Source organism: Rhopalosiphum maidis, chromosome 3, assembly GCF_003676215.2.
Source record: "Rhopalosiphum maidis isolate BTI-1 chromosome 3, ASM367621v3, whole genome shotgun sequence".
In the NCBI taxonomy this organism is placed as follows: domain Eukaryota; kingdom Metazoa; phylum Arthropoda; class Insecta; order Hemiptera; family Aphididae; genus Rhopalosiphum; species Rhopalosiphum maidis.
Genome location: NC_040879.1, coordinates 35296325 through 35324266, shown reverse-complemented (window position 1 = coordinate 35324266; position 27942 = coordinate 35296325). Strand labels below are relative to the sequence as shown.

The window sequence follows — 27942 nt, the reverse complement described above, 5'->3', positions numbered from 1 at the left end:
CCTAAATACATTTAATTTGCTCATAATAGTTTGCCCTGCAATATTCTTTTAATTGAATACTGTAAATCATAGGTTGTAAATTTACCATTTTTATATAGCCAAATTTTTAATAAAATGTAAGATCGTATAGAAAATGATACCTACCGTCAAAAATAGCATCATATTAAAAATGTGTTGGTCTTATTCATTAATAATTATTTAGAATTTTAGGTGGAGAGCCATGAATCATCAGCATAATAGTAATTTCTACCTACTTATATAATATTGGTAGGCATGGTATAAATACATGTCACTTAGGCGTCTATCTATTGAACCTAACATGCGACTATACTAAACGAGTTCCAGCTGAAGAAGACCGTATTACCTATACGTTTATATTCTTATGTTACGGTAATATTAGTATATTACCATCAAGTATTAAATACAAATTCTCCTATAGTTATTATTTATAATTTATGAATTTATGATTGTTATTTTAAAATTATTATAACATATGAGAACGCGGTTTCATGTTATGTCAAGAAGCTTGAAAATTTAATACACCCTGTTCCTTATAACAATTTTTCTTACAAAATATGAATTGGAAAAAAAAATTATAACTGCTAGTAATATACTATGAAATAATATTAAAATTATTATTATATAATACGAGAATATTAAACAATAATTTTTCGAGACAAAAATTTGTTCAACCTACGATATTTTTAATAGGAAAATAAATAATTATAATAGTAGGTATTGATGTAATTAGTTATATGCGAGGCGCATAGCACCGACAACCTATTACACAAATTCGTTATTTAAAAAAAGTATAATATAATAGTTTTAACATATTTTTGAGCTTTTATTATTCTTAATGATAATTATTGTTACGAAATTATCATTATTAGCTACTTACAGGCTAATATCATTTAAATTAACTTTTTTTTTTGATAAATTTTACTTTTCTAAAAAGTTAGTTGCTTATAACAACTTTTGCAAATTGATATAGACTATATTACAACGGAATTAATAATAAAACATTTATTTATTTTGTAAAGTTGGTAAAACTAATATTAGTTACATGTATTACGTGTAGGCAATAAAATGGCATAATCCATTATTATCATAGAGTTGGGATAGGTACTCTTGTTCTAAATAAAATTATTTAAATATAGGCCAAAAAGCATGTATATGTCCTGCCATCTAGCGGACAATTTATTTTTAGGTTTGAGCTAATTTGGCTTTGAAATATAAAATTTTTTTTGACCGATTAAGCTGTTCTAACGATATATGTTTATTTATATTATAATTTATATTAAATGTCACCTTGTTACTAGAGGACGTATGTAGGTTGCATGCAAAGTTGTCTTCGTCTTTCAAGTACTTAAAATATAATAAATGATAATTTTTACTTAGCTTTTTTAAACAATACACATAAGTGAAATTCCTTAAGTGTTGGGAATATAATAATCAATATTTTCAAGACATTTTTAATAATAAATATTTACGTATTTTTGAAAAAATTAATTTATTATAATTTATTCAAAAATCTTTATCTGTAGAAATAGTAGATACGATAATATTTCATTAAATAATATTGTATAAAAGTTTCAAAATATTTTGAGCTGTTTATTGACATTTTGAATTTTTGAATTTAAAGTCAAACAATGAATACATTGATTTTCCAATAATTTGTGATTTTCTATTTTCGAAGTGAAAACTATTATTATTTATAGGCATTTTAAACTTTCAAATTTAGAGTATTTTTTTCTGTGTTGAATAAACTTTTTTAGGCTCGATCAAACAGATTGAAAATATAATACTATTCTACGTAAATTATAGAAATTTAAAAACATCAAAATTTTTTTTCATTTAAAAATTTAAAGATTTTTTTTTATTAGCGCTTGAAGTTCAAAATTTGAAGAAAAAAAACAGTAAAATTTGTAATTCATTCTATCATTATAAAATATAAATGTTAACAATTTTCAATTTTTATAATTAATACTTATAAAAGGTACTAGAAAAGAAAATTGAATACAATATTACATATAAATAATTTTTGTTTTTCCCTCATATCTAAAAAAAATTACCTCATTTTTTTATCATAGGCATTTTTAAGTTATTTAAACGAAAAATAACAAAATATTGTTTAATTTAAAAAAAAAAAGGCGAGGACTTGAACATATATTATAAAATATACTGGTTAGGTAAGCCAATATATATTTACTTGAAAATGATGATATACTTACAATGATAGTTTAAAATATTACAAAATAATTTTACCACCACCGTATGTATAAAAAATAAGTGTGTTTAAGATATTTATAAATTGTTGTGACTTTCTCATTTCCAATAAAATAATAATGCTCTAAAAAAGACCATTATGGTAATCGGTCCGTGGACAAAAAGTCCGAATTCAGTTTTTATAGTCGGACAAAAAGTCCATGTACATTTTTAGTGTCGAACAAATAGTCCGGAAATACAAAATATTTTATATAATTAATATTTATTTAAAAAATTTAAAAATGTTTATAGACATTACATTTATTTCTATTATCTTGTTTTCATTTATTATTATATAATTTATTACAACATATTAGAACAACAATATCAAAATTTATTTGTAACTAAATACATTTTAACAAACAATGAATTTTATTTTATTTATAAACACGCCAATCTAAATAAAACTAAAAAAAAAAAAAAATAGTATATCATAATTATAATAAAAAAATATAAATTAGTCATTATTATAATTTATAGGTACCTAACTATACTACTATAAAAAGATTTCCGTTTATATTTTTATTAGTTATACGCAAATATAATAATGTGTATAAAGCATTTTAAAATTTCAAAATAAATATTAATTAGGTATATAAAATATTTTGTATTTTTAGACTTTTTGTTCGACACTAAAAATGTGCTGGGACTTCTTGTCCGACTATAAAAAATGAATCCGGACTTTTTGTCTAACTTTTTTTAAAGTTGACTTGTTGTAGTTATATGGACCTTTTGTCTCCGGACTTTTCATCCGCGTTTCGACCATTATATATATTATATGGTGTATAAAAAAATATTTTGGTAAGATTACAATTTAAGGTAAACAGAAAAAAAAAATAACACAAGATATTATATTTCTTAAATTGTGAATAATACTAAAGCTATCTACATCTATCAACTATCAAGTACGTAAGAATGTTCGATAGTGTGACAGAATATTACAATCATTAGTTGTAATTTATGACTCATAACTCCGTGATAGCAACTATCCACACCTATTGTCCTCATGATTACAGCCTCTTTAAACTATCAGAATATCATTGTGCGGTCCAGTTCATAAGTGGTGAGATCCAAAATTATAAGCCTATTGTCTACCTATATCTTATGTAGATGTGTAGTAGTTGTGTATAATAGAATAATATACGTACTATAATACATAGAGTATTATGTTGTGCTGTTGTACCTACCGTATACAATTTGTATACTTATTTATTTATGATCTTACACAAAAAAAACTCTTTTAACAAAAATTATGTATACGTATAATAGAAATGTAGATATATAATAGGAATGAATAAATGTGTACAGAATAAGAATACATTTGTACACGGTTTTTATAACAATAAAATAAATGTTTATGTTATAAATGTTATAAATTATAATACTAAAAAGTCGAATTTGAATATTAAATTAGAAAACCATTTTTAGTTAATAAAATGAAACATTAAATTTGAACAAAGTATATTACTAAATATAAAATATAGGTATAAAATACAAAATATATTATTGTTTAAGTGAATACAAAACTCAGTAATTTTCATTCTCAATTTTATAGAGACTTATGACTTTCTATGATTGATTATAACATTGATATTTGATGAGTTACTTATGAATACTTATGATGTGTAAATACAAAGTATTTTATTACTTGCAGTTAGTTATAAAACATTTTAGAGTAGTAAAAATACTTAAATTTTCAACTTCAATATCTTTAATGATAGAAAAATGAATCTTATAGTTGATATTTTTGAGAAGGGCAAGAATAAAAAATTTCTGCACTTTTCTCAATAATAATTGGAAAAAAACAGGAATTTTGTTAGTATTTCTTAATTTAATATATTTATATATAATACATTGAAATACATCATGTATTCAAAACATTGTAATTTTCAGTAGTATAATAAATTTATAAGTAGGTATAACTACATAGTCTTGCTTCACTAAAAAAAAAAAGATTAGTTTATTAATCCTGTAGATTTGTTACGAATGATATTTAACTATATAAATACATTATGTCATCAACTTAAAATCTTTAAAATACTTTTATTAAAAAATATATTTAAGTACTTATTATCAAAATAAGTAGGTAGGTAGTAGGTATATGTAATATGTGGTAGATACTAGACTTGATGTGGGATGAGTGGATTTAATTATTTACTATTTAACGAACGCTTAAATTTATGTTTATTTTAAACATGATTCTTGAATAATAATTAGTTTTACTTTTTGTGTATACGCACAACGTCATTCTACATTGGTCGGAAGTGGGAGGTGTCCTAAATGTAGTCATTACGCTACCACGCTACCTCAACACAGTAAAAAAAAGCTAACCTAAAAACTAACTAAAAATTTAAGGCACTAACAAATACTTTAGTTAGATGCTTAGGATATTAATCAATAGTATTTATTACACAGTTTTTATTAACTTTGAAATTCATAGGAACGACTAGGTAATAGGTAATACCTCTTACGCAGTATTGGTTCACATGCAAGTTGTATGAAGTTAACAACTAACATAGGCGTGTCTATGGGGGGGGGGAATATTATTGTTCATCGTTTATTTATGACCAATTTTTTTTGTGTCCACGATTGTTTTAGTATACTGCTTATTATGACTATTGTTTAAGTGAATACAAATCTCAATAATTTTACCTTTTAATTTTATAGAGACTTATGACTTTCTATGATTGATTATAAGATTGATATTTGATGAAGTTACTTATGAATACTTATGATGTGTAAGACACTTTTTTTTTGGATGTAATCATAAGAGTATATATAATATATATATATCATAAATATAATTGTATTTGAATCTATAATCTATATTGTATTTATTATACAAAAATAGTTTTATCTTTTATCAAATAATTATAATGGAAACCAATTTTATTATGCAATCATTGGTTATATAGTGAACAAATGATAATAATTTATAATATTTGTTTAATTTTTATTCAGTTTTTTTAATTAGAGTAATAAATTCTCAGCTCGTAAAAAATATAAATGGGTTGGCGAGCGAAGTGAGTAGGGTACAGAGTCCATTAGTAAAAAATAAATAATATTCTTTATTAAATATCTTTGTTAAAATCTTCCAGTAATTTTTAACTCATCTGATTTGTTTGAAAATTTGTTAAAAAAAAAATTATTGCCCATTTGCTTTTGAATATAGGTATTGCCAGTTATGCTAAATTATCTTTTAGCGGAAGTATTAGATGACAGGTAAGTCAGTATGACAGTATATTAAGTTAAGTTACATAAATACATTTTTTTCGACTGTTAGATCTTCGATCAAGGTAGACTGAATATCTCTCCAAAATACTGATAAAATTCATTATACATGTATGACATTGCATTGTATTGTAAATAATAGAATTTAAATTAAATGAATTACTATAATAAAAATATGAGTTGTTATATTATATAGCAGTAGTATACATATAATATTAACAATGAATAATTAGTATAATTATTTCAGTGTCTTCTGTAGTTTCTAAAAATCCATTAGCAATAATTTATGTTTTTGATTATTTGTTACATCTTACATGTGAATAATTTGTGTTATAATTTATGAATATTAGCTAACTTTTAATTTTATTTGTGTACATATTTATTTGTCACACTGACAATTTAACAGTTTACCAAAATACTGTCATATTGATTTTTCTTAAAACAAGATATTACCTTAAAGTTTTTGGAATACAATTCAATAGGTACCCGTATAATTAAAATACTTATCTTATGAATATTAAAAATAAAATGTATATGACATCTGATATAAATTATAAATATTTTTATGAAATAAAATAATTATTACAAATTGTTTATTAATAATATTTATTCATACAGATATACTTTTTACATCTATAAAAAATACTATTATTTAATATTTACTAATACCTACTATAAAATATTCCTATATATTATACGATTATTATAACACTTATTACATGCTTACTAAATGTTGTTTTGTTTGTAAAGTAAAGCTGTAGATAAATTATAATTGTTTTTTAATTTGTACAATATTAAGTTTATTTCATAGTAGAAAAGCAAGTCTGCAATATTTTTTTTTATAATTGTAAAACTATTTTATATAAATAATTATAAAGAGATAAAAATTAAGAAATTAATTATTATCTGAAATTTGTAACTTCATAGACATGTTTGATATTGTTTAATACAATTTAGGTATTTACTAATTACTATACAAAAATGTAATTATTTAAATTAATATCTACTATTAACTTATATTTTATCATACCTGAATAATATGCATTATACATGTTCATAAATATAAGTATTGATAAGAGGTATTTAAAAATTGTTCAATTAAGATTTTTAACTTAATTTTTAGTTATACGATTGAAAACGCTCAATTTATATTTTTTTCTCCGTTATTGCCTTATTTAATAATTTATTTCGAATAATTGATTACTATACACTCTGTATTTATTCAAATAAATATCGAGTTTCGAAAAATCAAAATAATATAGAAAGTCTAATGACCCAGAAAAGCGACTCCAGTTATTTTCTGGTCTACTATTTTGAAGTCATGAAGAAGTCGAAGTCTTCGACTTGAAGATCTGTTTGTAGTGGTGACACTACAAAATATCCTCGCAAAAATATTCCATGACAAAATATCCCACGTAAATATTAATTCAAAATGTAAACCTTTTTATAAAAGTCATATAGATATTATTACAATATAATTATTATTAACATAAATTATAGAATACAAAAAATTAATTAAAAAATGTTATGTGCTTGATTTTAAGCATTTATTGTTATTCGTTTCATCATATCCACAACAACATATTTTCGTCTTTTCTTTTGATGGTATAAAATGACTCACTATTCCATTATCAAAATAACGAATGATACACATTCATTAAAAATAAAGTTTGATTATTACTTATAAGTTATAATCGTAACTTTAATAATAGAGGTTAACATTTAAAATTATTATTTATGTGGGATATTTTGGTTTAGGAATATTTTTACCGAATATTTTGTCATGGAACCATTTTTAATAAGTACGAATTAATAAGGTCATAACTCGTAAGGTAAAAAAAAACTAACTAAATAGGTACCGAAAAAATAAAAGTCATAACAGTAAATATTTATAGTATGTATATAACATGAGATACGGAATTCAGTAAATTTATTAAAATATTTAAAATATGTTTGGATAATGCTTTTTAGGAATTGGTGTATAGGTTATTTACTACTATTATTATTTATTGACTCATTATTTATAGTCATAATTTAAAAAAATATATAATTATAATAATTTATGACTACAACATTAAGCATTTGTATCACATATTGTGTATAATGTATAATAAATAATATTTATTATTTATTATAATTTTTTTTTTAACGATATATACTTATTTTTATTATAAATTATATTTCAATATTTAGTAAAATAAATTCAACGCCTTGACTCGTTCAATAAGATAATTAAATGGGCATATACCAATTTCGCCAAATACAAAATTTTCGTTTAGTATACCAATTTATTGCGCTCTTTATATTTTAGGATAACTAGGATAAGTATGCAATTGCGCTTGTATAACACATACTAAGATGCTTACTGGTTAATGTGACTCGGTATAATATTCCTATTTTATATCAATATTAGGAATTTTATGAAACAAATAATAATGTAATGTAACTGGTATTTAATTTTGAATAAATGACGACCAAAAATAACTTGTAAAATGCGAAAAATATTATTTATTTATTTATATTATATTATTTATTATGTATTAATATTCACAAAAAAGTTAGTGTTTTCATTTATTATATAATAATTTTAATTAACTAACATATTTTTTTTTAGGTATATTGTAAAATTTTTTGAGCAATTGATCTATCGATCCTAAAACGTATAGAGTACAATTGGTAAACAAAAAAGTAATGTTAGGCGTAATTGGTAAACTGCCAATTAAATAATATGGAAACGGTGCACGTAAATTTTGTTTTTCATCGCATAGTATTTTTGGTAAATCGCGAGTACTTCATGTTTTTAATCAAGGCTAGGTTAAAAAATGGTAAAGTGTTCTCAATTGCTCGATAGCTTTGTGTTTGATACTGTAGTGTTTGGGAGTACCGCGTACCTATATCTACGTTTGGATACCGTATTTGCATATTTGATAAGTAGATAAATAGGTATGTATATTATATATTAAACTATTTAATCACTATGTAAAATAATAAAAATGTACACTATTATTCTCATAACCTGAATGATGGTATAATTTATTAGCTATTATTTGTTACATCAGTGAAATTTGGTGGTTTTGTATGATTTCGTGCGTTAAAAGCTGAAAATAATAATAATTACCATTATTAATAAATTAAATAATCTTAATTGAATTAAATTAAAATACTTTATGTAAGATTATTAAATAAATTACCATTATTTCATGAAGACAAGGTACAATTCCTTTCAATATTATTAGAAAATATGAATGTTGACTATTCATTTGTAGGCTTGATTTTCACAAATGTAAAAAAAAAAAATATTAATATTAATATTAGTTAAATATATTATGTATTACTAAAATTTATAAATAAATACTTATCAAATTTATTATAGGAATTTACTTACAGGAAAATAATTTTGCCCATAAAAACAAAATTTTACAAAACCTAAAAAAATGTATTTTAATTAGAACATTATTATAAAACATTATTACTTAAGTTATTTCTCTACATAATAAACATTAAAAATAATTCAATGAAAATATAAACACATAGATTAATGATTAATATTTGATAGTTCTATTTGCCTTACTAGTTACTACATTTTTCTATTTATATGAATCTTTGTTCTTGAAATATGGTGCAGGTGTCCGATTGGTTAGGTATGCGTTGACGCGATTCTAAATCAACCATCACTTGAATTGTATTTTTGTTATGTTATATTTATTACATTAATAATTAGAATAAAAACAGTGGCGTACTAACGGGGAAGGAGGAATACCCCTCCCCCCCGGCTAAATGAAATTTTTAGGAAGAATTAGTTTCTTATAAGACGTATATTTTTGGTCATACAAATTGTTTATTTAAAAATTAAGTCCTCCCTCCAAAATTCAGGTCTACCTAAGTACACCACTGAATAAAAAGATAACACGTTATACTTTATACTAATATACTTACTGACATTAATTATTTACGCAGACAAGCCAAAATAGTTGGTGCTTCCATAGTAGGTATTAGATCGAATTAAACTTACAGAAAAATGCTACAGGAACTTGTATCATATATTCATTAAAATCATAATTGGAATATTTGGAGCTAAATTAAAGTACTTACCTACTAGGTCAGAAGATTGAGAATATAAAATGATAGACTAATAATATTTCGGTGTCTTACAATAAATATTACTGTTTTACTATATATATCATTATAGAATTATTTAAGTAATACAAAACTAATGTCGTATACAGTGGACAGTTATTGTAAATATAATATTATTATTTAATGTAGATGCAAAATAGGTGGGAATATATTAATGTTAAAATAGGTCAGGCCAGTGAAGCAAAATGTGCTGAGGCAACAACCAAATTGGCTTTATAAGACCGCCGCACGCGCAGGCATGACTCCCGTTTTCGCTGAGTGATTCGGCGAGGACTAAGCACGGCGATTGTGCATTTAAAGTGTTTTCGAATTAGTGTAAATTTTATGTTTGTTTTACACATGAATAAAAGTGTTTCCGACTAATAAACTCGAATTTGAGTTATTATTTTATTATTTGTGGTGATACCACACTAATAAAAAGTTGTAAGATAGCCTTTTATTTCTATTCAATAGATTTTTTATTCTGCTGTAAATTGAACGGTAATTTTTTTATATTTGACCAAATATTTCCAATGTTATCCCAAAAGAATTAATATATTGTTAAAGGATGTAATTTTTCCAATATTTTGAAATATTTTTCCTTTCCTTTTCTGTAAAGTTTTAGGGTTAAATTACAGTCTTGACCGTCAATTAACGAAATGTTGGCAATGACGTAGAAAGTGAAATTTAAATCGTGAACATACAATTTGGGAAAAATTGTAAATTAAGGGAATATATTAAAGCCGGTCCAAAATGTTTTTATACGTTAAAAAATGACCAGTTTCAAAAATAATACATATTTTTATCGTTTTTATTGCGATGTATATCTAATTGTTTTTTTTATCACAATACGAAGAATTATCATTTTCAAACATGGAATTTACATAAGAGATATTTAAAATTAAAAAAAAGTTCATACATAACGAGCGCGACCAATGCACATAATAAGCATCAGACTGTTTTTGAAAATGTTAAACAAAAATACGGAAAACGTGGATGTATACCACCTACATGATGTTCACAATACATTAATACACTAGAACGTGTGTATACCACATGTCCACATATTATACTTATATATATATACATTTAAATACTCCTATTTAAATCACTATAGAGGTAATATTATTGTAAAACACAATTTTATTGTAATACAATGTATCATCATTTATCGTGTAAATAATATTATACGCACAAACATACGCATCATTGTCAGCTGCGACTTACATCGGTAACTATATGTACCCACACATAATATTTATGGTATATTACAGTCGTGCGTGCGTACTGCAACGGCAATATAATACTGCGTATGTAGTACTAACAAGGGGATAGGCACAGTGGTATATAGCGCGCGCACATATAACTTCCGCCGCAATTAATTTTTCATTACCCTGCGGCGGCGCGTGCGGCCACTGTCGTCGACGCGTGTCTTCCCCGTTTAATAATATCGTATCCGTATCCGTGTATGTATATATGTGCACGTATTTATATGTGCATAAATTATTCCGTTAGCCGCCGCCAATGCCACAGCGGCACGTCGCATTTCCGCATTTGGCGGCACGTCGCGTGCCACTCGCCGCCGTCGATGGGTGCTTTTGGTCGTCGTTGTCGTCGTCGTCGTCGTAGTCATCACCGCAGTCGTCGTCCGCCGCCGCCGCCTTCATCAAAAGCCCCGTCTGCCGGGCAGTTCGCCACGCCGACGCAGCGCACGCACGCCTGCACTCACGCGAGCCGCCGTCATCGAGTATTCCCACAAGAACGCGCACGCGAACGGTTTCGTCTGTTCGTTTATCTATAAGCGTGTGTTCGAACACAGCGATGACGTCGAACTTTCACACGCTCGAGAGTCCGAACCCCACTCGGCCGTCTGGATAATCGCTTCTCAGAGGTATATAGGGACTAGAAAACCAATTTCATATAATTAGGGCTCGGAACTTAATGCACTAAAAAAGTACTAAATATGCATGCACTTATGCACTTAAAAAAGTACAAATATGCTCTAAAAATATGCACTTATATTTAATTATTTTACACATTATTTTCACAAATATTTTTTTAAATTTATAAATAAAAAAAAAGCAAAGTTATATAAATAATATTTATTTTAATTTTTTTAATCATAATTTAAACAAAAAAAAAAAATAAAAATAATAATAAAAAATCGCTTTTAAAATGAAAAATGTTCCTTTAATAAAAAAATGTACTTCTGTCGAGTTATATTTATATACCTGAAATACAGAAATACAAATTAGAAAAACCACCAGGTACCTACCTATAATTAAAATGCATTAGATATAATTTTGTTCCTACCTTCAAAAGTGTTACATTGGACCACTAAACTTTTTTTGATGTTTTCAAAATTGAATGATCGTCGATTATCCACCAGCAAAGTTTTGTATCTTGAAAAACTACGTTCAACATCAGTTGACGTAATCGGCGCATATTTGAAATATGTAATATCGTCACCAGTCAAATCATCAGGAAGACCTTCTATTGAACTTTCTTGTCCACTTAATATTTTTGAAATTTTAAGTATCGTCTTAAAGCCACAATTTTTCTCTAATACATTATTTAATTTTTGAAATACTGCAACACCGATTTCACCCTCACAGTCGTTTAATTTATTTTGAACATATTTAACTGCAGATAGTGCTTCTGATAGTGAAATATATTGTGTTTCAAGTTTCGTTATATACTCCGGTATAAATCCAAAATTTGAATGTATGTATACCAAATTAGCTTCCATATCGGGTTCTTGAATTAACTGTTGAGCTTCTTTAACAGAAATGGCATCTTCAGCATTTAAACTTAGTAATACTCTACGTATAACTTGGTAGTATTTGCAGTAATAGGAAGCTGCGATTATCCATGTACCCCATCTAGTTAATATTGGCTCTGGTGGAAGTGGTATGGCTGGTGCTTCACTTTTAAATACTAAAACACGTGAAGGAGCCTTTAAGAACACCTGTTTAACTCTAGAAATAAGTTTATCAACTTTTTTAAACTTTTCCCGTATATTTTCGGCTACTCTATGGATACCATGTGCGAGACATGTTAAATGTATCATTTTAGAGTACAGTGATTGAAGTGTTTGCCCAGCTTTCACCATGTATGGTGCGGCATCGGTCACAAACAGTAGGACGTCATCATGGCGAATTCCGTTTGGCCAGAGGACGAACATTGAATGATCAAAAAGTTTTACTATAGTCGAATTATTCGCTTTTTTCAGAACTTCGGTTGTTAGCAAATAAGTTTTTCCCGGCGCGTCAGTATTTAAAGTTCCTATTATAACGTTAGCTACATATCTTCCTTCAGAATCTGTAGTTTCGTCAATCGACACCCATATTTTATTTCCTTTAATTTGTTCTCTTATTCATAGTTTCTTCGTATATGTCGTTGACATAAGTTTTGCGTAATGTCGAGTCACTAGGAATTTCTCTTGACGTATACTTTTCTAAAAATGATTTTAATTGAGGATTACTTATTTTGTAAAATGGTATGTTTGCCGACAATAATGCTTTACACAAATCGTGTAAAAAAAGACACTTTTTCGGAGTATTAGTTACTAGCTGTTGGATTTCAGAATTTTTGTTTTTTTCGTTTTTTCTAATAACCGCTCGTTTATGTTTCTTAGTGTTAACGTGTTGAGTCACTACAAATTTTCGATCACTATTGACCTTCACTTCACATAACTTACAGAATAAAATACTTCCGTCGGTTTTGAATATATCCGTACCATATTCCAAAACAAAACTATTCAAACGATTTGTCGCAGATTGTTTGGTTTTCGGCATAATGAATTAAAAATAATATAAGTAGGTAATTAAAACAAGAACGACGCGTACAACTACAACAGATAAGACGGACGTATAAGCCGGAACTGACAAAAACATCTAAGCGGTTTAGCAGTAGGTCTATTAATGCCATTAACAGTAATCAATGAGTTATTTTCCTAGAAAAGTATTTATAGAAAATCGTCGTATTTCGATAGCTGTTGTTTCTATTTTTAAATTTGTATAATATTATATTTTAGATGAAGATAGCTGTAGTTGTAATTTATAAATATATATACATTATATTTTTATATATTAATATTATATTATATTAATCAATAGGGGAAAAACATTGTTTTTAATATCAAATAGAAATTTGAAAAATACGATACAAGAATATCTAGTAAGGTCTCTCAATATGAATGTATTTATTTTTTTTATTTACAAATTTACAAATTTTCATATGAAATCTCCATAAATTATAAAATATGCTCTAAAAAATTGTAAAATTAAGAAATATGCTCTAAAATCTAAAAATCACCAAATATGCAAAAATATGCACTAAAAAATTTTGATACGTTTTTCGTGGTGTCTTGGAATGAATTTCTAGCTCACTTAGCAATAAATCTAACGGTTCAAAAAAATCATGCAAATGCAACAACTTCCGAGCCCTATATATTACACATCACTTTTATAGAATTTATAGTGTTTAAATTTACAGCTTTTTCTGATCGGTGAAGGTCATTACGTGAAAAATATTTATTTCTTTTCAAACCCTAATACAGAGCTTATACTGTTTGGAATATCAAAACGTAGTCTTCCATCACATCTTATTTATGATCTAAAATCTATACGATCCATAATTAAACTGAATGATAAATAAGTCCAGTTTAGTTTATTAAAGGCTAATAACTCTTTCGCAATTTTATTGTTAATATCTGCAATGTTATAATATCCTTGACTAATATTAAACTTTACAACGTATTTTATAATATCTCTAAAAGTTAGTGGTCTGTTAGGTAGTATATTCATCAGTTTTTTTTCCTTGATCCATTATTATTTAAATATAATCGATTACCTTTCTTTCTTTTTAAATTTCGTATTGTATTATACACACTAGCACTTCCAGACATTAAACTACCAAATGCTGATAATCCTGCAGAAATAGGTATTAAGGGAATTGCACCTCCTGACTGACCTGGTGTTAAAATCAACCTTTTACCAACATTTTTTTTTTAAACGTTCTTTTTATCTTCGCTGACAGTATACCATTTATTTTTATTTTTGTAGTCCGTTTCCGTTTACGTTTAAAACCCATACCTATTTTTCTTTTAGTTTTCATTGTGTTTGTTACGATGTACGCAACGATATTCTCTTTTCTAGGTGTATCTTTTGCTTTAAATCTTTCCCAAGCACGAAGTTCTAACACTTTATGTCTATCTTCTAAATTTTTACTAGTTGCATGCAAAATATCGTGATCGTGACATGCAGTATCTAACAGATTTATTCCTTTATCACCCAATCTAGTCTCTTTTTTAATTTCGTACCATGTCTACAATACTCACGAGTCGCTGCGTCGTCAACGAATTAGATCTTGATTTCGTCCCCCACCGAACGGTTGTACTTGTTAATCCGTCTAATAAACTATTAACTAGGTTTTTTTTTAACAAATATAAATACAAATCTAAATCTTTTCGATAAAATCACTAATAGACTTAAACGATAAAAACACTATTCTGAAACCAACGAACATAATAGCGAATAATAAACAAACATTAATTTCTTTAGAAACAGCTATAAATAACTTTTACACAATTACTTAAAAATAAACTGCTTCATCCCCACTAATAAATGCTAACAACTCGCTCGCCGTTTCAGATATTGAAAAAGCAGAAGTATTCCAAGCCCATCTTTCTAAAACTTTTTATCCGCATGAGGACATCCACATTCCGCAAGATATTATCGATGTTGAAAATTATTTATATTCTACCTTACCAAGTGCTCGCCCAGAAAAATATTTTACAACTAATGAAGTTAAAAGTATGATCTCAAATTGTTCTCGCAAAAAATCTCCAGGGTTTGATCTAATAACGGCTAATGTTGCTAATTGCTTACCGAACAAAGCCTTCATACTGCTTACTTATATCTACAATGCTATTTTGAGACTTTCATACTTCCCCACTCTTTGGAAGTTTTCGCAAATAATTATGTTTGCTAACCGGACAAACCTCCTGACCTCCCAACATCCTATAGACCTATAAGTCTATTGCCATATATCTAAAAAAATTGCGAAAGACTCATTCTCAAACGTATTTATCCGCACATAATATCAAAAATTGTACTCCCATCCTCACAATTTGGCTTTAGAGTCAAACACAATACCGTACACCAGGTCCATAGAGTAATTGATGCAATCTCTACCTCTCTTGAAAACAAATGCTACTGTACTTGTACGTTTTTAGACATCTCCCAGGCATTTGACAAAGTGTGGCATGAAGGTCTTCTGTTTAAACTTCGTAAATTTCTTCCTCCTATACTATTTCTACTAATGGAGTCATATCTTACAGACCGATATTTTCAAATACGCCAAGGTTCCACCACCGAAAATATAGCCACAATTAGTGCAGGAGTACTTCAAGGAGGTATACTTTCTCCTGTCTTATTTAATATTTATGCTGCCAATCAACCTTCTACACAACATACTATTGTTGCTAATTATGCTGAAGATAAAGTCATATTATCAGTACATAATAATCCACTAATTGCTTCAAGAAATTTACAATCCCACCTAAATCTACTCTCAGAATGGTATGCCAAATGGAAAATTATATTAAACAACAACAAATCCATTCACACAACTTTCACCCTAAGACACGGACTTTGCCCTAACATAACTGTAAATAATTTACCTATCCCTGCTCTTGACACTGTTAAATACTTAGGACTAAACCTCGACAAAAGACTAACATGGCAAAATCATACGAGGAAAAAAAGACTAATACTTAATGCCCGCTCTCACTCTCTAAAAGTATTACTTTCAAAAAATAAATTCTCATCTTTAAAAACAAAACTTCAAATATACAAATCTCTTCTGAAACCCACATGGACAAATGGAATTCAACTATGGGGATCGGCAAAAAAATCAAATTTAAATAAAATTCAGGTCTTTCAAAATATTATCCTTTGTAAAATCACAAATGCCCCACCATTCGTCTCTAACATGACCCTCCACAAAGACCTAGGTGTAAAAACAGTAGAAGAAGAAGCTGCTATTTTCTATACTAAATTAGTAAACCATGAAAATCCTCTAATAAAAGGCCTACATATCCCGTCACTTCCTGGTAATCCCCGTCACAGGCTGTAAAGGAAATGGTATAGGGATTACCTAACTTAATCCTAATAAGTTATAAGTTATCAGATAATAAACAAGCTAAGTGCTACTGATAGGTGGCTTTTTATTCATGTAACCCTATAATGTTTTGTTACCCTATTCTCACATATACTTATTATGCTTAATTGTATTGATTGTATATTTCTTGTAAAAATAAAAAAAAAATTAAAAAAGTCGATGTAATCGATATGGGGGCAGATTTAGGCTGTCCGCGATTCAGCCAACTTCATCAGCAATTGGACTATGTTAATATTAATAATAATAATAATGATGTTAATCGTATGAAAAATTGTAAACTATTATTTCCGTGCTGAGATCGGGTAGAACGTGACGTTTATCATACGATCTGTATAACGTTAATTTCATTGTTTTGATTGTTTTAATTTGATACTTAAATGATCGGATCGACACGTTCTCTCTATACGAGGTATACGGTTCATAAGACTGCTGTGTTATTGGTGGTGGTGGAGGCGGGGAAGATGTTGACGGCGTTGTCGCCGATGCTGCTGTTGTTGTTGCTGCTGCTGTATGCATGCGTGCGATGACTTGTTGCGCACAAGACGACGCTCCATCTTGCTCGTGCGTGCGTTGAACTCGTCATCGCGTTCATCGGATTCATTGTTATTGTCATCGTCGTCGACGGCAAAAAAACATCGCTTGTGGTCGTCGAACGTTAGGTGATTTCGTATCACGTGACCTCTAATTCCCTTTGCTCGTATGGTGGTTGCATTCTCGATGTCATACGCGTAAGATTTAGCGCGTAACGCCACAAACTCGTACATTTTGCGCCCTCCGGTTTCGTCTTTGAACAATCCGGGGATTCTCTTACGCGACAACGTGTAACACGCATGATCCGGCGGTAGATTAGAGGTATCCTCTGATGTCGTACGACTCATCAAGTTCGGGTTGTCCGCTAAGTCGCTGTAAAAGTCGTCCGTCGACACACAATACAAGAGGGAATCTGTAATAATAATAATAAAAATTATTTTTCATTTTAAGTACGGTATACGTACCGGTGTCGGTCTACAACAGAACAATCTTGTCACCATAATGACATTTCATGACGTTATAATGATAATCATACGTCAGTGTCTTACTCCACTCAAGGACTGCAAACCCAATGTAAATTGGTTTACAGAAATTAATCACTTTGTTGTGCATAGGCACTGCTGCGAGATTTTCACTATAAGTGGTATACTGCTTAAACATCGAGCGGTTAATGAGTTGTCGCATCCTCTGGGGACATGAAACAAGCTCCATCTCGAAACGATTGCGGACATTCTTCATTGTTTTACCTATGTAAGCGTTAATCCATGACATTATGAAGACAGATAATAATAATAGTTACCGAAAACGCTATTATTTTGATCTTCCGCTCGAACGTGGCCATCAACTTTCGGACGGCAGAGCCGGAATACTAGCGTGCGGTAGGAACGGTATATTGCTGTGTTCGTCGTGCAGATGACGCGGGTACGAAATGTCAACTTCGTAGACTCTTCCCACGTCATCCGTATCCGACATCCACTCGAGCTGAGCTAACGCGACGTCCGGATTTTCCGCGTACCACGAAAAACCACCGTACGGCATATATTCGCTCATGGCCCATCCGTAAAGGTTATTGCCTTTCGAGAAAAAATTAATTAATCAATTAATACACGAACATACGTATATTACTATTATTATTATATATAATTAAAATCTTGATATACGAGCCACGTATTCGGCTCGTCGGCTCGGCGTCTTCGGATTGTTGGCCTTGGCCTGACGCCCGATCGCCAGTACTAGCCCGCTTCGGATTCCGAGCTCGAAAAATAATATCTGCTCGTAATTTGGAATATGTTGGGTATGAAAACTCCGGTAGACGAATAGTAGACAAAATTACGTTTTTTACCAAATTAAAAATAGTAATCATAAAAAACCATTTAGTTGTTCATTTTTAAACATGACGTTTCTTTCCGAAAAAAAAACATGGATTAAGGTCAACTTTATTGACTCGGAAAAATCAAAACCGAAAAGTTTTTTACTAATTAACGAAACCGCCGTTACTGGATCGATATCAGCTGGAATTGGATATACGCAATCATCGGAATTGAGCGCGACAAAGAATATTCCATCTATGGCGTCATGTACTTTTATATTAGTTCAAAAATATATCAATAAATGAATACATGATTTCGCAGAAGCACAAATGAAAATCGCCGGTGACGAAGAACGTCGTTTAGCAATAGAAGCTGGAGTAGTAGATACTGATGGAATTCCTATGTGTACGGTTGTCGCGGATGGACAATGGTCAAAGCGTAGTAACAAAACTATAAATATGATGCATTATCTGGAGTGGTAAGAAATGTACATATAACAATTTTGTAAATTTTAATATTACATTCATAATTTCAGGCAACAATAATTGGTTATAGATCGAAAAAGATATTGTTTGTGGAAATTAGAAATCGGTTTTGTGTAATCTGCCAGAGGGCGAAAAATAAAAAATTGAATCCACCTGAGCATACATGTTTTTAAAATTGGAAAAAGCGTACTACAAGTATGGAAGCTGATGGTGTTGCTGATGGATTTAAACAGAGTTTAGAAATGCATGGTCTAAAATACAATAAACTAATAGGTAAGCTACTTTACGTTTTTAAATCGGCATATTTTTTATATAAGTAATTTTAGTTTATTCATGAATTATTTATTTTAATATAATAAAAAAATGTCTAGAAAACGGAGACTCAAGCGTTACAAAAAGATTAGCTGAAATAATGCCTTATGGATCTAGACTACCCGTCATAAAAATAGAATGTCGCAACCATTTATTGCGAAATTAGTAGCTATGACATTAAATACAAAGTATCCGATTTCGTTAAAAAAACATTAAAAATCAAATATATTACGCTTCTTTAGTTATTCTTACATAATCTGAAGGAAGATGAATTTCCTTATTTTTTAACTTGCGCTCTATAGCACTATATACATTATCATAGGGCATTTGAGTGTCACCTTTAATTAGGAATTTTTGTTCAATAACTACATTATGTTGGTCGGAAAAATTTAAAAGTGCGTTTAATAAAATAGAATTACGATTTTGATAACCACGTCCATCAGAAAACAGAATAATATATTTTTTTTCTTGGTCAATATTAATACAATTGGTTTCAAGATGAGATAACAGAATACTTACAAAAACTGATGCATCTAACTCTCCCTCACATTCATTCCACCAATAGTTGTGACATTGGTGTTCATTGTTTACATTATTGATGTAAGCAGCATGTTAAAAACAATCAACTTATTTGCAATTAATATAAAACTTATCAAATAACTCCAAATCAGTTAGAGAAGCATGTAAAAAAACTAATATAGATACACAGACTATTAGCTAAATGGCTAGGCATAGTAAAAAGGTTAGACGATCATTTGAATCCGGAGGTTCAGCGTTGCAGTGGATGTTCGGTAATACCGACGCTGATGATGTAAGAAGGTATGATAGCTCGATTAACTATCTTTCAATAACATCGACGCAAAATTAGATCAACAAGATAAATTATTTAATTCACTTATATTAGGTAAAAAATCTACGAATTTGTATATGCAAATAAATATTTGATTATGATGATAGTTCTCAATTTAATTATTATTGTTTTTATTAATTTCATATTTATTTTATAAGCTGTAACACATATCCAGCCAGTGTGAATTGAAGTAGAATATTTTTTGTATAATAATTTATTGTCAATAAATTTTTTTTTTATTTTTAATAAAAATTTTACCTATTATTAATAATTGAAAAAATGTAAAAGGAAAAACAGGAATATCAATGATGAATATTGTTTTATATTTTCCTATAATTTAATTATTGTTCTTGTAAGTCGTAATAGGAATAAGTATAGGTAATATATAGGTAAATTTGTTTAAAAAAGTAATTTTAAATACATATTAATGTCGTGCGGACAGCCAAATCGTACGGTAAGGTAATTATCGTTAATTAAATTATCATGTTAAAATTAATCACCTTAATTCTACTGGATTTTTTCGGCTAAACAACCTATCGTCTCGGTTTTTAATACTGTATTAGGATCCTGTGTCTAAGAGCGGCTACAAGCCTTTTAGAGGGAAAAAATAAAAAAAAAATTTACGTAAGTACATACAAATACGCTTAGTGTATGATACATTTATACACATCTTATCTCTTTTCCGAGGTATCGCCGCGCGGTGACCTTTGGACATGTCGATTACACTGACCTACCGACAATTTTCGGATCATTAATTAATATTTAAATATTTGATGAATAACAAAACTGCCAACAATAATTATCGCAACAAAAATACACTATCCAAAAACATGTCTAATCAAAACTCGTCTCAAACTATTTCCAAACAAAAACCAAGAGTAGGATCAGCTGGCTCTGCAAATAAATCACATGATACTCACATACGGAGTGTATCAAATAACATATTTAATTCTTCCGAGTCAGCGGACGAAAACAATGATCAATTCATATTAAGAAAAGCAAAAAAACAGTCAAAGCGAAATCTTTCATCGATAGACACTCCCAATCCCGAACCTAAAAAAGTCAAACCTTTATTTATGACGGTCAACAGATTTGCTCCGCTCTCAAACGAAGATACCGTGATGGGAAACACCGAAAAGTCCTCACCTCTCATGTACAATTTAACTCCATACGATGATCAAAATTATAAAAGAAAACTCCCACACCCAATTTATGTCCGTGGTATCCTAGACTTTGTTGAAGTGCACAATGAACTAATTAAACTAATCGACACCGACACATTTACTTGCAAATCATCTTCAAATGACTTAAAAATCCAAACATCAGACTCTAAGTATTACCATGAAGTAATACATTTTCTAAAAGATAGTGAAGCTCAATATCACACGTACCAACCTCAGGAGGAAAAGGCCTTCCGAGTAGTGGTCCGAAACCTTCATCCGTCTACTTTAACAGTTGAAGTAAGAATAGCAATCGAAGAAATCGGTTTCTCCGTCAGGCAAGTTTCTAACGTTCTTCAAAAAACCACCAAAAAAAAACTTCCTATATTCTTTGTCGACCTGGAGCCAGCCGAAATCAACAAAGATATTTTTGGAGTAACATCATTACTCTACACAAAAATAAAAATCGAGGAACCACACAAGCGGAAAGATGTCATTCATTGTCTCAACTGTCAAGAAAATGGTCATAAAAGGAAATACTGTTCATACTCTCCAAGATGCGTCCGCTGCGAAGGTCACCATCTTTCCTCCAGTTGCAGCAAATCAAATGAATCACCTTGTTATATGTAAGCGTAGCATATAGTTATTAGTTATTAGTAATATGATATGTATAGTGGCGTACGTGACCGTGGGATCCAGCAATTCCTACCCTGGCCATTGCACAGAGAGGCCTCCTGGTCACGACCGCCTCAGCAGTCGTTACGCGAGACGCACTCAAGCCGAACCTCATTTTATTAAGCAGAAACTTTATGTTTTAAATTAAGCACCTCTATAAGTTTACAAAGTAAATCGTAATTCTAAAGTAATAAACCTATTTTATAACCTATTATTTTAATCGTTTTCTTGTCTAATTCTTTCGCAACATCCTGACTTGTCTTCGACCCACGTAACTAATGCGCTGGTACACATCATTTGATGGCGGCGGGAGTCAACAATTCCATTGTAAAATAAATTATTGAAGAACCTACTTGTACTACTGCCTTTCTTTACGGGTAGAAGACCGGGAAATCATCAGAGCATCAAGTAACTTCGACAAGGAACTCCAAAGCATCTCGGAATCAAAATGAATAATTAGCAGAGCATAGAGATTTACAAAAAGCGTCAGCACCGACAACGGCAACACCGCAGTCACAAAAGACGTCACCGCCACCGTCGCAGAAGACGTCACCACCGCCGAGAGCCGTCCAACTACGAACATAACCGACGATCATCGTGTCTCCACGGCCTATCAGCCACAACGAATGAGTACGGAGTGTCAAGGACATCAGCGTCACCGTTGTCGTGATATATCGAAGACGCCGCCGCCGTTGACGCAAACTAGGTCACAGCTGTTGTCACTACGTATCAATCAAAACAAACAGTCATCACAATCAACAATGTTATTATATATAGCCGCTTCGTTCTTGTGAGTTATCCAATCATCATTTTATTTTTTTTTTGTAATTAATCACTACGCATAAGCTCAAACTGATTTATACAGTTGTGAAATAATATGAAATTAATAATAGTAGAATTTAAGAGGAGGGAAAATAAAGCGAAGTCAATACAATACACACAATCGTGAATAATTTTGTACTATTATAATTTAATATTATTAATACTATAATTTTGCTGTATGCTTTTTTTTTATTATTTTTTTTTATTTGCTTTTACTCATATTGTTTGCATAGAATCGGAAGGTAATTGAGAAAATTAATTAATTTATCTATTCTATATTGTATGGTTATTTACTAGGACTAGTTATTTCAAATCAATCGTAGTCTATAACAGATACTGATCAAAGTGTAACCACCAATTCTAAAAATCTTATAGATCTTGAAAGTAGTGTTAGTGTTAGTATCCTTTCTAGTGGAGAACTTTACAAATTCTCAGACGAATTTGACTCAGATGATAGTAGGTTCAACAATATATTGCATTCGGAACATATTTTAGACAAGGCAAACCATTTTATAAGTAACACTGACTCGGTTCTCGAGGACGCGAAAAACTTACTCAAATTAACTCGTAAGCAAAATCAAGCAGTAAAAGAAACAATAATGTCAAAGTTTATGACCACAAACACCAAGCTCTAAACTTGATCCCTTTGTTCAATGGGGAGAACGCAGATGATAGTTTTGCATTTCATAATGCATGTGAATATGCATTACATAGTATTGACCCGGCGGAGAAAGAAAATCTAATCAGGGGTATAACAACTCGATTAATAGGCAAGGCCATACGTCCGTTCAGACATAAGAAACCCACTACTTACAAAGAACTTAAGGAAACTTTGGATCTCACTGTTAATAAAAAACAAACGTTAACGCATTTACATTTGAAATTATCAACATTTAAAATAGCTTCGGGAGAGACGATTCAGCAATATAGCGACAGGGCAGAACAATTATATTACTATATAATAGAAGCATTCATGACAAAAAAAGAAATTTCTTGTACGGAAGATTTATCCAAAATAACAGAAAGGCAAATCTTATCAGCATACACCGAAGGATTACCACACTATACAAAAATTTTAGTTAAAGCTAGTAGACCGAATAAATTATCGGACTGTGTCCAAATTGCATTGGAAGAAGAGACATCACGCATAAATCAAAAAGGAATTCGCAAAAACATTAATGAATATAAAAATAATAAGTCAGATTTCAAATCAAGTAAAACTTATGGAGGTAAGACGAGTTCGGCAATAAAATCTAACGCTAAACCATCTGATGCATGTTATCGTTGCGTACGTACAAACCATCAGGCAAAGCAATGCCGTGCTTCGGAAGCCAACCAAGCCCGGTACAGAGAATCGCAAAATATAAATAAAAAGGAAACAAAAGTTATCAGAGTAGTTACGTTCAACTATTTTAAGAAACCAAATCACACTATAAGCGAATGTCGTAAACGGAAGTATGTTAACGAGCGCAAGGCCCAGGAGCAGCAAAGTACCTTATCGGGAAAAGAACAAACACCGGGCCCAAGTGGCGCTTGCCCGGAGGGGATATCAAAACAGCCACTCTGAACCTGCAAGGGCTCTCTATTTCCAGGCAAAACTGATTGATAAACATGTCATGTTAAAAATTCCACAGTACATAGTAGAAAACGTCAAATTACTCATAGATACTGGTAGCGACTTAAATATGATAAAATTATCCACTTTAAGAAACGAAGTCATGGTCGATGAAAGCCAAAGTTATCAGTTAAAAGGAATTAATGTATACCAAGTACGCACCTTAGGCTCTGTAACCCTCAATTTAAATCTTGATACTGAATACCTTACAACCAAATTCCAGGTAGTTCATGACGATTTCCCATTTCCTCACGAAGATATCTTAGGAAATCCGTTTCTTACTGAAAACGGCATTGTAATAGATTATTACTCGTCAAAAATCTTTTAAATTAATACGGACGCTCTTACACTTAAGCCGTGTGCAGAAACCATTATATCAATCGCCAGCTCGAAACCGAAAGGAACAGATTCGGTAGTTCAGTCGCAAACCTTGCCAAAAGGAAACATTCGTCTTTGAAATGTGGTAAACACAGTTAAGTAAGGAAAAATCTTAGCTATTGCCATCAACACTTCAGAAGAGCTCATTACAATACCACCTTTTAATATAGAAGACATAGAATTTGAAGAATTCCGAGAAATCCCCATATTGATCACGACAAATTCTAACGAAATAACGAAAGATACGCAACGCATTGCTCGCATTCGGGAAGCTAAATAATATCAAGAGCTAAATGCGAAGAGTCAAATAGTATCTGGAAGGAGATTGACAAATATCCAGATATTTTCCAGCTAGATGGAGATCCATTTCCTTCTACAGGGGCAATACAAGACGAGATCTACCTAAAGGAAAGTGCGAAACCTATTAAGATTCGACCATATAGATTACCGTACGCTCACTGTCAGGAGATCGTCAGCAAATGAAAGAGTTGGAGAGCAACAATATTATACAGCCATCCGAGTCCCCTTGGAACGCACCACTTATCGTGGTCTCAAAGAAACCAGATGCTCAGGGGAACCGAAAATACCGAGTTTGTGTCGATTTCAGACTCCTTAATGAATTGACCATTGAAGATGCATACCCTATACCCAGGATAGACGAAATTTTAGACCAGTTAAGCCGGTCGAGGTACTATACAACGTTGGATTTGGTCAGCGGATACCACCAAGTATCAATAAAAGCAGAGAATCGCCATAAGATAGCTTTTTTCACTGATAAAGGACACTATGAGTTTCGAAGAATGCCGTTCAGATTAAGCGGAGCTTCTAGTACGTTCCAACGCTTAATGAATACAGCTCTAACAGGGATAAACAGTACCAAAGCTTTCGAATATTTAGACGACATAATTGTTTACGCTTTAGACTTACAGGATCATGAATCCAAATTACGGGATGTATTTTCAAGGCTTCGAAAATCTAATCTTCGTTTACAACCATCAAAGTGTCAATTTCTACAAAGAGAGGTGATATATTTGGGACATCTCATTACCGATAGAGGAGTCAAACCTGACTCCGAAAAAATCCAATGTGTACATAACCATCCAGTTCCCAGGAACTCGACAGAAATTAAACAATTCTTGGGGCAATTTGGCTACTACAGGAGATTTATTGAAGGATACAGCAAGACGGCGAAACCATTCACAGCACTCTTAAGCAAAGACGAACCATTTGAATGGTCGACCGAATTTCAGAAAGCTTTTGAGACGCTCAAACAGAAGCTCGTAGAAGCACCAGTATTGCAATATCCTGATTTTGAAAAACCATTTATCTTAACTACAGATGCAAGCCAATTCACAATTGGAAGTATTTTATCACAGGGCACGCCGGGACCAGATCGACCTATCGCTTATGCGTCCAGGACTCTAAATAAAGCTGAACAAGCCTATAGTACAACCGAAAAAATGTTGTTAAGCATAGTCTAGGCAACAAAGAATTTTAGACCTTATCTACTTGGTCGACAATTCAAAATTTACACGGATCACATGTCATTAACTTGGTTGTTCGACGTAAAGGATCCGGGTTCGAGGCTTCTACGTTGGAGATTAAAGTTGGCCGAATATCAATACGAAGTACTCTACAAAACAGGAAAATCCGATACCAACGACGACACACTAAGTCGAATAATGGAAGTTAAAGTCGTGCACACTAGGTCTCAATAAAAATTGACAGAATCACTTGTAAATTTGAAACTCTTCTACGAATACATATCAGATAGCGAATGTCAAAATTAACGGAACGCGCGAGTCCAAGAGGTAACTGGGGATCTCTTCACCGTTTCAGAATAATTCCATTTAGTACACTGCGTGTCTGCTGATCTAAAGCTGAATCGAGGTATCGCCTTAGAATTTAGAAGTAAATTAGGACACTTACAGGATTTAAAAATTCAACGTCCAAAGAAGACCGAAGTAGCATACTTTCGATTGGGATCACTGTACATCATCAACCTCGTAACGAAGGACAAATTTTGGCAAAAACCAACTTTGGAAGACATTTACGAGTCTTTACGGAACCTTTTGTCAGGAATTTGAAATTCGGAATCTGGCCATGCCCAAAATCGGTTGTGAAGCAGACCAATTGGATTGGTCCACGGTACTCCGAATGATCAAATACATATTTCAGAATTCAGAAATCGATATACAGATATTCTCTAAACAAATTGTTGTTGAATTGGATAAGCAGCAAATTATACGTGAACATCATATGGCAGTTCTTGGAGGACATCGGAGTCAACCAAATAGTCAAGCGAATTCAAAAGCAATTTGATTGGGATGGGCTTAGTTAGGATGTCACGAACTTCATTAGCAAATTTTCATCCTATCAAATGAATAAGATATTGTCCCGTAATACCAAGCAACCTATGGTAATCAGCACCACCACGTCCAAACCCTTTAAAAGAGGATTTATCGATATAGCTGGCTCACTCACTCGAACTTATCAGTGAAACGTATAGATCCTCACCCTTCATCTTACAAAATTTTCGGTAGCAACACCTATGGCTAACAAAGAATCTAATGCTGTAGCATATCATTTCGTTACATCATTTTTATGCATCTACGGCATGCCACAGAATCTAATAAGCGACCAAAGAACGGAATTCTTTATTAAAATCTTTTCCGAAACATGTAAATTATTAAGAGTGGAACGCATTAATACATCTCCGTACCATCCACAAGCCAATGGTGCATTAGAAAGAAGTCATCGCACGTTAGGAGAATACTTGAGACACTACGTAGATGCAGACCAACAAAATTGGGATACCTACATACGCCATATTTACTTACAACTCATCAAAGTATCAATCCACCGGCAAACAACCTTATGCACTACTCTATGGAAGAACATTACAAGTACCAACTACACTAGCAAAACCACCAGAACCGCAGTACAACTACGAAAATTACCAATTAAAACAGAGATTACGAGAATCGTATCAAATTGCTCGAGAACG

At 30.8% G+C, this 27942-nt stretch overlaps 3 pseudogenes; 2 read left to right on the top strand and 1 right to left on the bottom strand.

Moving 5' to 3' along the window:
* Positions 1 to 16979: 16979 nt before the first annotated feature.
* Positions 16980 to 18099, bottom strand: LOC113558008 (annotated as a pseudogene).
* A 141-nt stretch (positions 18100 to 18240) lies between these two features.
* Positions 18241 to 19296, top strand: LOC113558007 (annotated as a pseudogene).
* Positions 19297 to 19696, top strand: LOC113558006 (annotated as a pseudogene).
* Positions 19697 to 27942: the final 8246 nt, after the last annotated feature.